The sequence below is a fragment of the Schistocerca piceifrons genome, chromosome 3, assembly GCF_021461385.2.
Source record: "Schistocerca piceifrons isolate TAMUIC-IGC-003096 chromosome 3, iqSchPice1.1, whole genome shotgun sequence".
Classification (NCBI taxonomy): Eukaryota; Metazoa; Arthropoda; class Insecta; order Orthoptera; family Acrididae; genus Schistocerca; species Schistocerca piceifrons.
Genome location: NC_060140.1, coordinates 349,507,694 through 349,522,510, shown reverse-complemented (window position 1 = coordinate 349,522,510; position 14,817 = coordinate 349,507,694). Strand labels below are relative to the sequence as shown.

General features: G+C 41.0%; 1 protein-coding gene and 1 non-coding gene across 3 annotated transcripts in view; one reads left to right on the top strand and one right to left on the bottom strand.

Annotated features, from left to right (window-relative positions):
* Nucleotides 1-14,817, bottom strand: part of LOC124788329 — a 200,032-nt gene that overhangs the window by 36,512 nt on the left and 148,703 nt on the right. The gene's annotated exons all lie outside the window — the stretch shown is intronic.
* Trnag-gcc lies at nucleotides 1,365-1,435 on the top strand. Its single transcript has one exon. It is a non-coding gene; the product is annotated as a tRNA-Gly (tRNA).

The following is a 14,817-nucleotide window of genomic DNA, read 5'->3' as shown; positions in this document are numbered from 1 at the left end:
AGGCCACATTTGTTTGCGATTCGTTTGAAGGACATTCTGAACAACTCGAGGAATGATACGGCCACCCAGATGGCCCGATATGAATCCCATCGGACGTTAGGGAACACAATCGAGAGGTAAGGTTCGTACACAAAATCCTGGAGCGCAACTCTTTCGCAATTACGGGCAGCTACAGAGAAACCATGGCTCACTATATATTTAGGGGACTTCCATCGACTTGTTGAGTCCAAGTCACACCGAGTTTTTGCACTACGCCAGGCAAAAGGAGGTATGACACGATATTGGGACGTATCCCATGATGTTTGTCATCTCAGTGTACAGTGTACAGATGTTGAGCACCGCCACTCTTGATACGGCATTCAGTCGGCTGGCGGGTCTCGCCTGCAGCAAATTCACCTCGCAGACTCTCCATTATGTGTCACCTATGGAGTGTCGGATACAGATGATCACCGCCTTGTCTGCGGATCAGCGAGGACTTTTTGATATTTGGTGCGCCAGATGTTGGCTTTCTTCATACTCGTGACTCCGACCTGATAACTGCATAGTCGCTCCTCTTTCCGAATGAAGTGTAGTTTTCGAGAGCTAAAACGAATTCTGTGACACGGATACGCGACCGCACCATCCACTATGTGACTGTGGGAAGACAGTTCTGGATATTTTGCGGTACTTAAACCGAACGACACTGTGCGATGGTCCTGAACTCTAAATACCAGCAACATTTCTCAGATTTTCTCGGGATCGCGTTCCATGACCCTCCTCGCAGCTGCTATTATCCATGACAGGAGAAGTTGAAATACGAATTCTTTTTGTTAGGACTGAACTACTAACAGCGACCTCGCTGTTACGAGAAAACGTGCATTGTTAATCCCGCAGCGAATAGCGCCATAGAGCATGTTGTAACGAGGCAGTCTCTTGTTTTTCTTCCTGGTTGGTAGTCGACGAGGAGCGACTTTCATTTATCTTCCCCTTGGTATTATGAGACATTCTTTAGCACGGACTTTTGCAACACGATAGTGATGGTACAAAAGAAAATCCTGTGAAGTGCAGCTATGTATACCGACCTGCGTTCCTATCGGTATTGGTCCCACGTCAATGGTTTGGCTGTGTAGTTTGGTGGTTCTTTGCAGACATAACATTGACAACATTAGTTGCAAAATAAATGGTTATTTTCACACTTCATGTGCGTTAACAGAAGGTTTGACACGGTGAGTTTTGACAAAAAATAAATCTTAAAAGCCCTGCCAGCAATACGGTTGGCGCAGAGAAAGCTGCGCCCGTCTCGTCGAGTATGACTCAGCACAACGCCTACACAAGAGACGTAGCTTTACGTCATCATTTTATCTGAGGAGTACGTATTTCGTGAAGCATCGGTGGTTCAGTGGTAGAATGCTCGCCTGCCACGCGGGCGGCCCGGGTTCGATTCCCGGCCGATGCATCTCTTTTTTTCCCTTTTCTTAGTAGCTAGGGAATTTCCGCCTACTCCGTTCACAGTTGGTTACGAACAAATCTGACAGATTATACTAATATTGAATTTTAAATGCAACACAACTGAGATAACGAATTCGTTTTCTATTTCTCGAAAACACAATGCTAGAGGTAATAAGTTAGTCTCAGTTCTCAACCGCTTCTAGGCTCTCTTGATGCAGTTTCCAGAATGACTGCCGTTCTCTTGAAACCTTCTCAGAAAAAGAGGACTCTTCAATTCTGTTACAGATTGGTGCTGATAGTGACTTGTTTTACTGGGATTCATTTTAGTAATCGACTAATCTTGCTTGCTGTGCGTGGAGTACAATTCCAGTTTCTGGTTGCCTATCTAACGGGCTGCACGGGCAACAAAAATTCTATTTTCAATATTTCGTATAATTATTGACCGAATTTAAAATGCTGTCTTAATCTATTCATTAAGAGGTATAATCTTATGTTAAAGGTTTTAACACAGTAAGACAAGTGTTACAGTTAGAAACCGCATACATGTCTTGAGGGAACGTAGTCCACAGCGCGCAAACACGCAGACTTTTATTCATCCAGTATTTGTGAATGAGATCACTTACAAATGACTTCCAGCAAACTTTATACACAATTTCAAACCTTTTCCAAACTTTCTATCGCCAACGGCAACCACAAAATTATGAAAGGGAAGTAGTATATCGTTCACTACCTTTTCGATGTTCATGCAGTAGAACTTTGCCATCAGGCACGACTTATAATTTTTTCCTTCTTTAGCATTAAATCTATTAGCATTATATTTTGCAGACACTATCCACACACATCACTGAATGTTCCTGCAAGATTCTACAACATATAGTTCAGGAAATATGACGTCATAAACATTATGAAGCGTTAAAAGCTAGCTTTTGCTTAAAACGGAGTGCGATTGTCCGGACTTTACTTACACAGTGTTTGATAACGAGAGCACTTAGCGTTTTCAAACAAAATTAACGGCTAATATTTAAGACATTGTTTTTTAAAGTAATCAGATGTCTGAAGATGTTTTATACATTGGAGTCAGATTCTTTACAGAATCGGGGTTTACTGGTTGCATGTCTACTTACTAGTATCTGACAATATTGAAGACAGCAACTTCATCAGATGTTCTTCGGTGTGTCCGGATCTTTAAATAGACGTTTTCCACTTATCTTCATAATAATAACGATTTCCTTCGATTCAGCTTAATCAAGAGAGTAAGCCTGGTTGTAATCGCCCCTGAATCACGCAACATGGTAGCCATAGCGGTTATTCTAAGCAAACTGAAAGAGTGAAATAAAACGAAAACTTAATAATAAATTACGTCTACCATCTATGTAGCATTCTTATTGTGCCATTCTACATTTCGAAGTCACAGCTGCAAACCAAAGTTTACGTAAAGTTACTGTTGTCTGTGATACGGCTTTTGAGGCATTGTTTAGATTGGAAGATTTGTAACAACATGCATTTGAACCACTGTAAATAAAATTTTCTTAATGAAGTTCTTCAGTTGTTTAAGTGCGGTTTTAAACAGAAAGGAAATTAATTTCAACAAGTGATTTATCTAAACCCGAAAACTGTCGTTTTGTTAGTATTAAGGATAAATTAATTATAACGAAATTCTGAAGCTTTTACAAAACGAATTCAGGTTTAGCATTCTCTCTGAAATTAAACTGAAGCGATTTCCTGCATGGAAGGACACGGTTGCAGTGAGAAAGCAGGAAAGGAAAAAAAAAAAAAAAAGAAATAGAGATTCTGATGACACAAACCGATTTTAGTTTCACTGTGGAGGACGCAAAACTGAAGTAGGAGCAGAGATCAGAGTGCCGTCAACGTCTTCGTCACTAGAGACTGGGAACGAGATCGAGTTGGATAGTGACAGCTATGGACATCGGCAGAAATGGAGGTAACGAGCATTTTAACCGGAGCGCCAAGATTACCGAATTCGTTTGCTGAAACATGAACTCAGAAATGAAAAAAAAGGAATAAAATCGATAGAAGGACTTAATGCTACAGAAATACGTTAATCCAGGCTAACGCAGGACTCGAATTCAACATCGTAATAAATGTTACTTCCCCTGTAAGGATTTGCTGTTGGCAGAATATGAATACTAACCTGTAACACAGAAAACTACAAGCAAAATTCCTGAACGTTTAGAAGAGTCTTACGAGTCGTTAAACCGAGGTCTTTTGGTGGTAGACATAGAATTTTCGCCTTCTTAATGTTTATAGCGACGAAATTATTTTTACTTTTCATTTTTCTTTAAACCTCTTGTATAAAAGACTTAACAGATTTTCCGTATGTTTATAATACGAAAAACTGAAAAGAGTACCTTCTACAACAATAAAAATATTGATAAACGTTTGAATTTAAAAATGAACTCTTTGAAATATAAAATAGACTGAGAACATTTGTGGATATTTAGATCTCTGAAAGCCTTTCGCATCTCATTAGAATCAGCTTGAACCTATCTACCACGGAAACATCCTTCCACATGCAGCTAATGGTCTGCAGAGCTTCGCGCTAATGAGTGTCGAAAGCTGCAATGCTAACGGAAGCAATTAGAGACGAGGACCCACGTCGCGGAACGTGCAATTCACCGCCTTGGACCGCAGATACCAAGAAACCAACACTAGCTTATTGTCTTTGTCTGTATATTCACTAATGGGTACATGGGTACATATCGCTTTCTGCTTTATCTTAATCCCGTTTCTGGAGACGTACATTAACATGTAACTGAATTCAAGGTAACTGCTATGTTGAAGACGTGGCGGATCTGTCGGCAGGGGACAGTGGTTTTAAAACCTAATAGAGTAAGGTGGGGTAAAGTGCCCAGTCTAAAGAAAACTGAATTTTCACCAAACCATGGCTATTAATAGAAACTTTCCGTTGACACATTTTGAATCTACGTATCATAAGGTTTCACATCAAATGTTTTTAAGTGAAAAAGAAAGTAATATATAGGAACTTTATGCATTTTTCTGAAGGCTTACAGACCGGCCGGGATGGCCGAGCGGTTCTAGGCGCTACAGTCTGGAACCGCGCGACCGCTACGGTCGCAGGTTCGAATCCTGCCTCGGGCATGGATGCGTGTTATGTCCTTAGGTTAGTTAGGCTTAAGTAGTTCTACGTTCTAGGGAACTGATGACCTCAGAAGTTAAGTCCCATAGTGCTCAGAGCCATTTGAACCATTCGAAGGCTTACATAGTGCCTATTTTTGTCCACTCTAAGAAGGTAACGAGGCCAGGAACTGGTCACTTTGCGTTTTGGATAATAGTATATAAATTATATTGTATGATAATATGTAAATGATATGGTATTTTGTTTCTTTCTGCCACGTGGAATGCTAATCTCCGTAGGTCATCCACTGTAAATCCATAAAATCGCTTTTCCATTTCAGAAATATAACTAAGTATTTCTTGCTCTTGTTCTTCATTGAACACAATCCTTGAACTTCCTATAACTTATTTACTTCCTACTGTATCTCTGTCTTTTCTTAGAACGCCTCTTTTCAGCGTTTTACGTGAACATTAAATTGCTTTGCTGCTGTAGGAAAAGGCATTCTTATCATACTTCATCACCTCAGTCACATTTTCCAACGGAACAGGATGCCGTGTTTGTTAATCTGATTTCCGGACACATTTTAAAGGCATCTTGATGCCCTGGTACCTAAAACAATACCAAGCGGCTTCAGTAGACCCTGTCCAATTGGATTTTTGTACTAGGTTAAAACAGAACAGAGACGGTTTTCAATAACATTATTTGATTAATTAATTCGAAATCATTTCAAAGGGATAGAATAGCGAATGATAGCTTTGTACTCGTGTATAAAATGATTCAGAAGTCAATCCGTAGTATTACGCGTGACACATGAAAGTAACTAACTCTTAGTGGTGTAAGTAGTTTAAAAATGGATAGTTGGGAAAAGTGGTCAGCTTTGCCACATTTCCGTACGAGTAGTGTTAGCACACAGATGAAGCTATCAAACCAAAAGAAGCAATAGGGAACTACTTATAAATCTGTAAGTCAGAAGTGTTAACATTAGATAATATTGGAAAAAGGTATTACTTTGCGTGTATGTGAGGCAACACAAATAACACCAATAACTTATCTTACCTCAGAAAATTGCAAATTATAAAAGCTTTTACCGAAGAATAATTGATAAGCTTCCTCTGTGAAACTCACTGACAACTCTGATGGGGTACATTAGAACTAGTTTTACAACTTCTTGGCGGACAGGAGCAGCGTTTCGGGCAAAATATATGCAAAGGTCACTTTGCGTTACCCTTCCACTTCCACTAGGTACGGGTACAAGTGATTTGACCAAACAACCATGAAGTTTTGGCAGCGGCTACGTCTCATTGCACCAGTTTTTAGGGTTTCTTTCCGTTCCATTCACGTACGGAACGCGGGACGAGTGATTGTTTGAATGGCTCTATGAGTGCTGCAATTTTTTTAAGTCTTGTCCTCACTGTCTCTATGTAAGCGAAATGTAGGGGGTTGCAGCGTATTCGTAGAGTCATCAATTGAAGCTGGTTCTTGAAACTTTGTTAGTAGATTTTCTCGGGACAGTTCACGTCTATCTTCAAGAGTCTGCCAATTCAGTTTCTTTAGCATCTCTGTGACACTCTTCCACGGGTCAAAGAAACCTGTGACAATTCGTACTGCCCTTTCTCTATACGTTCAATATCCCCTGTTAGTCACATGTGTTACGGGTCCCACACTCATGAGCAATATTTTAGAATGGATCGTATGAGTGATTTGTAAGCGATCTCCTTTGTAGACTGATTTCACTTCCCCAGTATTCTATCAATAAAGCGAAGTTGAGCACCCTTACACACGGCTGAAACTATGAGATTATTCCACTTTATATCCCTACAATATGTTACACCCGCGTAATTGTATGAGTTGGCCGATTCCAACAGCGACTCATTGATATTAAAGTCATAGGATACTTCGTGTTTTCGTTTTGTGAAGTGCGCAATTTTACATTTCTGAACATTTAAGGAAAGTTTCCAATCTTTGCATCACTTTGGAAGCCTATCAACATCTGATGGAATATTTATGCAGCTCTTTCAGACAGTTCTTCGTTACGGACAACTGCATCATTTGCAAGAAGTTTGAGTGTACTATTTATATTGCCAGCAAGGTCATTAATATACAAATGGCATTAAGGATCTCAACACACTTCCCTGGGACACACCCAAAATTACTTTCACATCTGACGGTGACACTCCATCCAACATAACATGCTGCGCCCTCCCTACGAAAAAGTCCTCAATCCTGTCAAAAAATTCGCTTGATGCGCAATATGACAATAAGCTTAGGTGAGGCATTGAGTTAAATACTTTTCGGAAATCAAGAAATGCTGCATCTACCTGACTGCCTTGATCCAAAGCTTTCAGTACGTCATGTAAGAAAACTGTAAGTTGAGTTTCACACGATCTATGATTTCGGAATCCATGCTAACTGACATGGAGGAGGTCACTCTGTTCAAGATAGCTCATTATGTTTGAGCTCAAAATGTTTTAATATTCTACAACAATTACAGAATAAGGCAGGATATTCCGCTCCAGGTGCTAAACTGCTGACTGCCGAGAATGGCAAGGTGTTCTGCTTACATGCACAAAGCAGCAGGTGGGTTGTAATCACACACAACCTAGAAGGCCAATCACGCAGTGCACGGAAGATCCAATACACAGCGGGGCCGTTGTTGAACCATGGGAGCTCCAGCAATAGTGCACGTTTGGTGTTTACACCCATTTACATGTGATTAAAAGAGATGGTATGTCTCGTGAACGTGATTGACCTAAATCTGTGGCAAGAGGAATCATTCGCTGAAAAAAAAAAAACCTGTTGAGCCACTGCATGAGACAGCAGATACCATCAAAATGTTTCAAAACGTTATTTCATAACGGTGCACTCGATTTAAAACGAGAGCGGTTCGAAGTAGGTCTCGTTAAGGGTTTAGTGAACGGCTTTAGCCAGAGCCGACACAAACTTACCGCTCTTACCACGTCGCATTAGGCGACAGAGTGCTGCGAATCTATACTGAGACACTAACTAGCTCCACCCACCACCTACAGGTCAAGGCCAACAGAAAATACCCTTTAATTTTTCCAAGCCTGTTCTTTTGCCGGTGGTTCTGCGAGATAGATAGCGACAGCTCAATGAGTCATTCAAGCTCCGAAAGCCGTATTAGAGGACAGGTGCATAGTCTGTTTATGAGCTGCTCTACAGGTGGAATAAGTGCTCTCTCGTCTTGCGTCATACATTAAAAAATTTCAGAACGCCTACATTATTATATTTCACGATACTATACAGTAAGTCAATGTATACGCTGTACATACGATAAGATATACGTGAGAGGATCGGAAAGTAATCTACAATAATTTTTTCTCCACTGGTATTGCAGCTGGAATGTTGAAGTTTCACGACGATATAGTTTGAAGTTTGCCCTACAGAGGGTAATTTGGTTTTATAAGGAGCTTTGGCGAGAGAAGCCTGAACTATGAAACAAACACGGTGCCCATTTTACTGTCGTCAATTTGAGAAGAGCAGGGAAGTGTAGTTCGAAATTTGTGGGCCATAGGGCATAAACTGAGTGAAATTCATAAGAACATTAATGGCATGTATGGGGACGACTGGATAGGCGGTAGCAATGTTTCCAGGTGGTGTGCATTCTTCCAAGAGGGCCGTGTGAATCTTAGTGATTAGCCACGTTCCAGGCAACCGGCAACAGTTGCAACCCCGAAGAACGTGTGAGCCATTCAGGGAGCAATTCTGAACGACTGGCCGGTGCAACTGCGAATCTTATCGCAGCAGTTCAACATTTCCTGCGGTGCAGTGTACGGTATTGTTCATGATACGTCGAAGTTTCGTGAAGTTAGAGCTCGCTGGATGCCTATGAACCTGACAGACAACCACAAGGGCCAGTGAATGATGACAAGCCTGAATCAGTTAGCGCTTTACGCCACAGAAGGGCATGACTTACTGAAAGGAATCGTCACTGGTGATGAGTCGTGGGCGTACCACCACACGCCCGAAACCAAGCAGGGCTCTATGGAATGGAAACATCCTGGTTACCCGGAGTGACTCAGTCTGCTGGGAAAGTGTTTGTGACTACGAGGTGCGGCTAGAAAAAAACCGGACTGATGCTGGAAAAAACATTTATTTACAATTATTTACAATTTCATGTTATCTCCTTCAATGTACTCTCCTCCTCGGTCTCTACACCGCTCCATACGAATTTTCCACTGTTCATAGCAATGCTGCAGATCATTTTCGGTAAGTCCATACATTACTTCCGTCGCTTTTTCTTTTACTGCTTCAACAGTCTAAAATCTAGTTCCTTTCAAAGCTGTCTTGACTTTAGGGAAAAGAAAAAAGTCACAGGGGGCCCAATCAGGTGAGTAGGGTGGATGATCTAAGATGAGAATGTTGTGTTTTGCCAAAAACGTCTTCACTGACAACGCACTGTGAGCTGGGGAATTGTCTTGGTGAAGGATCCATGACTTTTTTCTCCACAAATCGTTCCGTTTTCTCCGTACTCGCTCACGTAGGGTAGCCAGGACGCTAATGTAGTAATGCTGATTCACTGTTTGTCCCTCTGGTACCCAATCAATGTGCACAATCCCTTTGATGTCAAAAAAAACAATCATCATTGCCTTGAATTTCGATTTTGACATTCGTGCTTTTTTTTGTCGTGGAGAACCAGGAGTTTTCCAATGCATCGATTGGCGTTTAGTTTCGGGATCGTAAGTAAAAAACCACGATTCATCGCAAGTAATAACATTTTGTAAGAAGGTGGGATCACTTTCAATGTTTTCCAGGATGTCAGAACAAATCATTCTTCGGCGTTCCTTCTGTTCAATTTTGAGACACTTTGGAACCATTTTTGAACACACTTTGTTCATGTTGAAACTTTCATGAAGAATCTGCCTAACACTTTCCTTGTCAACTCCTGTTAACTCAGACACTGCTCTGATTGTTAAACGGCGATCTTGTCGAATAAGTTTACCGATTTTTTCAATGTTTGCATCAGTTTTTGCTGACAATGGTCTGCCAGTGCGAGTGTCATCACTGGTGTCTTCGCGGCCATCTTCAAATCGTTTAAACCACTCAAACACTGGTGTTCGCGATAAACAATCATCGCCGTACACTTGTTGTAACATTACAAACGTTTCACTTGCAGATTTTCCTAGTTTGAAACAAAATTTGATGTTAACACGCTGTTCTTTCTGTACACTCAACATTTTCCGACGCACAGACAAAACGTCAACTACTTAAAACAGATGCCACGGGCAGACTGAGTGCAGGAGGCAGATGAAACTCGAGCAGTAGGCGCAGCGAGAGTCACGTGACAGGCCACGCGACTTTCAGCCTTATTGCATTCGTTTTATTGTTTCACCAGTACTAGTCCGGTTTTTTTCTAGCCACACCTCGTATGTTTTGGGATAGGCATGGTGTGTTGGTGGAATTTTCTGAACATGGGGTCACTGTGAATGCTGCAGCCTAGGTTAAAACATTGGTTAAGTTGCGTCGTCCCCATCGTGACAAAAACCACACGATTAATTCTGACGGTGTCAAACCTCTGCATGAAAATGCTCACCAAAATGTTGCTACTCCTGTTCGTGAGAAAATCGACACATTTGGGTTGGAGGTGCCCCAGCATCCACCATACAGCCTGGGCATTGCACCGTCGGACTTTCATCTGTTTGGTCCCACGAAGAAATTCCTGATCGGCCAACGCTTTGAGGCAGATGCGGAACTGAAAGCAGCAGTCCGCAGATGGCTATACTCCAACCAAACGGACTTCAACAATCAGAGCATACTGAAACTGGTAGCATGATGAGAGAAATATGTTGAGTACGTTGGTGACTATATGAAAAAGTAGGTAAAAGATATAAGATCAGTTGTGATTTTTTTGTTTTGTTTTGATACTTATTTAACTCTTTGGTAATGAAGATCTTGTGAGTTACCTTCCGATCTTCCCTCGTATGCTTCGTATGTGTGAAAAATCAGCAATTTATCGATTAAGAACGTGACTTTTACACTGGTTTGATCTGTTTTGTTCACTTTTCGGCTGTGTAGATAATCGTTGAACAGTCGGTGCATTATGCTACGGTTTGCACCCACCAAAATAAAGAATTCATTTTATCGTAAATCGTTGGTAAAATGTTCGAATAGTTTCAGTGACGCATCACCGTTCTGTGTTCGGGCTGTCATCTAGTGACACGAGATCATTTCCAAATCGTTCATGCCTCTCCCTAGCACGAGACTCTTAGGTGTGTTCCTCGCCGAAAGGAATTATCCTGCACACCGTTGCTTTGAATCGTACTGACTTTACGGAGACTGCAGCGTTCTCACACTGCATAGTCCCTAGCGGATAAAGTGTGTTACAACATCCGCTGAACGCGTCGGAATCAAAAGCTTAAAACCCAAAGCACTATTTACCGCAACAATCATAACGTAAAATTAATCTCTTTATGCTTTTTACGCTACATAAATCGTTCAGTTGGGAGCCTGTCAGGCAGAGGCCAGGATTATTAATAGCGGCTGTTCGCGTATTCATTAGCATTTCAATGAGTCGACATTTAAGAAGTCGCGTCCACTTTTCTGGTTCATACTGGATTGCACATGCGGATGTGATAATACGGGCGCGTTGGCCCGTACAATTTTACTGCGCAGCAAAATCCGCTATTAATCTTTGTAAAGCATTAAACTGTTGATAAAAGTTCGCTCTATCTTGACAATAGAGGGGCGTTTTCCGAGAAAAGACTGAGACTCAATATCTTTACTCAACTGCCGCTAACGACATGAAGTTAACACTACAAGGATGCGGAGATATAGTCAATTCCTCCATGTTTGTTTTAATTGCTTCACGACTGATTAATTTCAAAACTTTTATAGCTGTAGTATCACTACAAAGCCACCTGATTTTAATGAGGAAACAGGAATTTCGGCCTTTTTTCAATTCTGTTGATAATTAAATTTATTTAAATGGTTTTCGGATGAACTCACATAAAAATGAACTAACGTAAGGCCAGAAACGGAACATTTAATCTCAATAGCAATCGAGTTTTATAATGTGTAACTAACAATAGGAAGCATGGGAGTTGGAAGACGATAGCACATACTAATCATTTTTTAGTCTGAAGAAACTGTGTTTTGAAAAGTAGCCCCTTACTTCACGCACTACCGACCACAGCTGAAGCTTGATTGAACACCTATACTAACGGAAAGATATAACCACTCTTTGACTATATGGTATGCTTTATTACACGATCCAGATTTCAGCCTTAGACCATTATCAAGTGCTACAATTATGGTTAGTTGGTTGATTTGGGGGGAAGGGACGAAACAGCGAGGTCATCAGAGTTATAATTATCAAAAATCATCTGAATTGTGTGTAAAATACTTGGTTATTCTAAATGATGGACCCATTTTCAAAACTTCGTACTTATTCAAGTACAACTCCAAAATGAACAAGCTTTATACCAGTGAAAAGAGGAAGATTCAAAGTGTTTTTCATAAAGTTTGATATCAATTTAATAAATTTATTAATTTGTAATTAATAAGTTTTTGATAATTTTTTACATCTACATCTACATCTATACTCCGCGAGCCACCTTACGGTGTGTGGCGGAGGGTACTTATTGTACCACTATCTGATCCCCCCTTCCCTGTTCCATTCACGAATTGTGCGTGGGAAGAACGATTGCTTGTAAGTCTCCGTATTTGCTCTAATTTCTCGGATCTTTTCGTTGTGATCATTACGCGAGATATATGTGGGCGGTAGTAATATGTTGCCCATCTCTTCCCGGAATGTGCTCTCTCGTAATTTCGATAATAAACCTCTCCGTATTGCGTAACGCCTTTCTTGAAGTGTCCGCCACTGGAGCTTGTTCAGCATCTCCGTAACGCTCTCGCGCTGACTAAATGTCCCCATGACGAATCGCGCTGCTTTTCGCTGGATCATGTCTATCTCTTCTATTAATCCAACCTGGTAAGGGTCCCATACTGATGAGCAATACTCAAGAATCGGACGAACAAGCGTTTTGTAAGCTACTTCTTTCGTCGATGAGTCACATTTTCTTAGAATTCTTCCTATGAATCTCAACCTGGCGCCTGCTTTTCCCACTATTTGTTTTATGTGATCATTCCACTTCAGATCGCTCCGGATAGTAACTCCTAAGTATTTTACGGTTGTTACCGCTTCCAATGATTTACCACCTATGGCATAATCGTACTGGAATGGATTTCTGCCCCTATGTATGCGCATTATATTACATTTATCTACGTTTAGGGAAAGCTGCCAGCTGTCGCACCATGCATTAATCCTCTGCAGGTCCTCCTGGAGTACGTACGAGTCTTCTGATGTTGCTACTTTCTTGTAGACAACCGTGTCATCTGCAAATAGCCTCACGGAGCTACCGATGTTGTCAACTAAGTCATTTATGTATATTGTAAACAATAAAGGTCCTATCACGCTTCCCTGCGGTACTCCCGAAATTACCTCTACATCTGCAGGTTTTGAACCGTTAAGAATGACATGTTGTGTTCTTTCTTCTAGGAAATCCTGAATCCAATCACAAACCTGGTCCGATATTCCGTAAGCTCGTATTTTTTTCACTAAACGTAAGTGCGGAACCGTATCAAATGCCTTCCTGAAGTCCAGGAATACGGCATCAATCTGCTCGCCAGTGTCTACGGCACTGTGAATTTCTTGGGCAAATAGGGCGAGCTGAGTTTCACATGATCTCTGTTTGCGGAATCCATGTTGGTTATGATGAAGGAGATTTGTATTATCTAAGAACGTCATAATACGAGAACACAAAACATGTTCCATTATTCTACAACAGATTGACGTAAGCGAAATAGGCCTATAATTATTCGCATCTGATTTATGACCCTTCTTGAAAATGGGAACGACCTGCGCTTTCTTCCAGTCGCTAGGTACTTTACGTTCTTCCAGCGATCTACGATAAATTGCTGATAGAAAGGGGGCAAGTTCTTTAGCATAATCACTGTAGAATCTTAAGGGTATCTCGTCTGGTCGGGATGCTTTTCCGCTACTAAGTGATAGCAGTTGTTTTTCAATTCCGATATCGTTTATTTCAATATTTTCCATTTTGGCGTCCGTGCGACGGCTGAAGTCAGGGACCGTGTTACGATTTTCCGCAGTGAAACAGTTTCGGAACACTGAATTCAGTATTTCTGCCTTTCTTCGGTCGTCCTCTGCTTCGGTGCCATCGTGGTCAACGAGTGACTGAATAGGGGATTTAGATCCGCTTACCGATTTTACATATGACCAAAACTTTTTAGGGTTCTTGTTTAGATTGTTTGCCAATGTTTTATGTTCGAATTCGTTGAATGCTTCTCTCATTGCTCTCTTTACGCTCTTTTTCGCTTCGTTCAGCTTTTCCTTATCAGCTATGATTCGACTACTCTTAAACCTATGATGAAGCTTTCTTTGTTTCCGTAGTACCTTTCGTACATGATTGTTATACCACGGTGGATCTTTCCCCTCGCTTTGGACCTTAGTCGGTACGAACTTATCTAAGGCGTACTGGACGATGTTTCTGAATTTTTTCCATTTTTGTTCCACATCCTCTTCCTCAGAAATGAACGTTTGATGGTGGTCACTCAGATATTCTGCGATGTGAATAACTGTTATAATGTTCAATGTGGCCACCGTTGGCTGCACGGCAAACATCGACGTGGTAGCCAAACTCGTCCCACCCACGCGAAAGTGTATCTGCTGTTACTGAGTGCACGGCAGCACTGATCCGTTTCCGCAGATCGTTCAGAGTGGTTGGTAGACGTGTGACGTAAACAGCTTCCTTCACATAGCCAAACTGATATCAAACATTGTAAAAAAAAAAAATAAATAAACTTTGAAACATTCTCTTTTCATCAGTGTAAAGCTTATTCATTTTGGATTTGTGCTTGAATACATACGAATTTTTGAAAATGGATCTATCTTTTAGGATAACGCTGTATATACCCTCGGTTGTATAAACTTGATGTTTCGAAAGTAAAAGTGAGAACATTTTTGTAATATGTCAATTGGCTGGTGATTTGCTTGACTTGTTAACATGATAAAGCTGCGTAATAAAATAAATGACCACATCACAGGTTTGAGCTTCGTTTCAGTGTGTATAAGCAGCAATCAAACGGATCAGTGCTGCCGTGCACTCAGTAACAGCAGATACACATAAATATAAGTAAAGTAATCGTCAAAGACCGAAACAGAGACATCATAGTCTGCACCATGTAATCTATGGTGCGCCAGGGAAACAGGTAGTGGAACCAATATACCATGGATTTCATGGTGCAGAAACATCAAG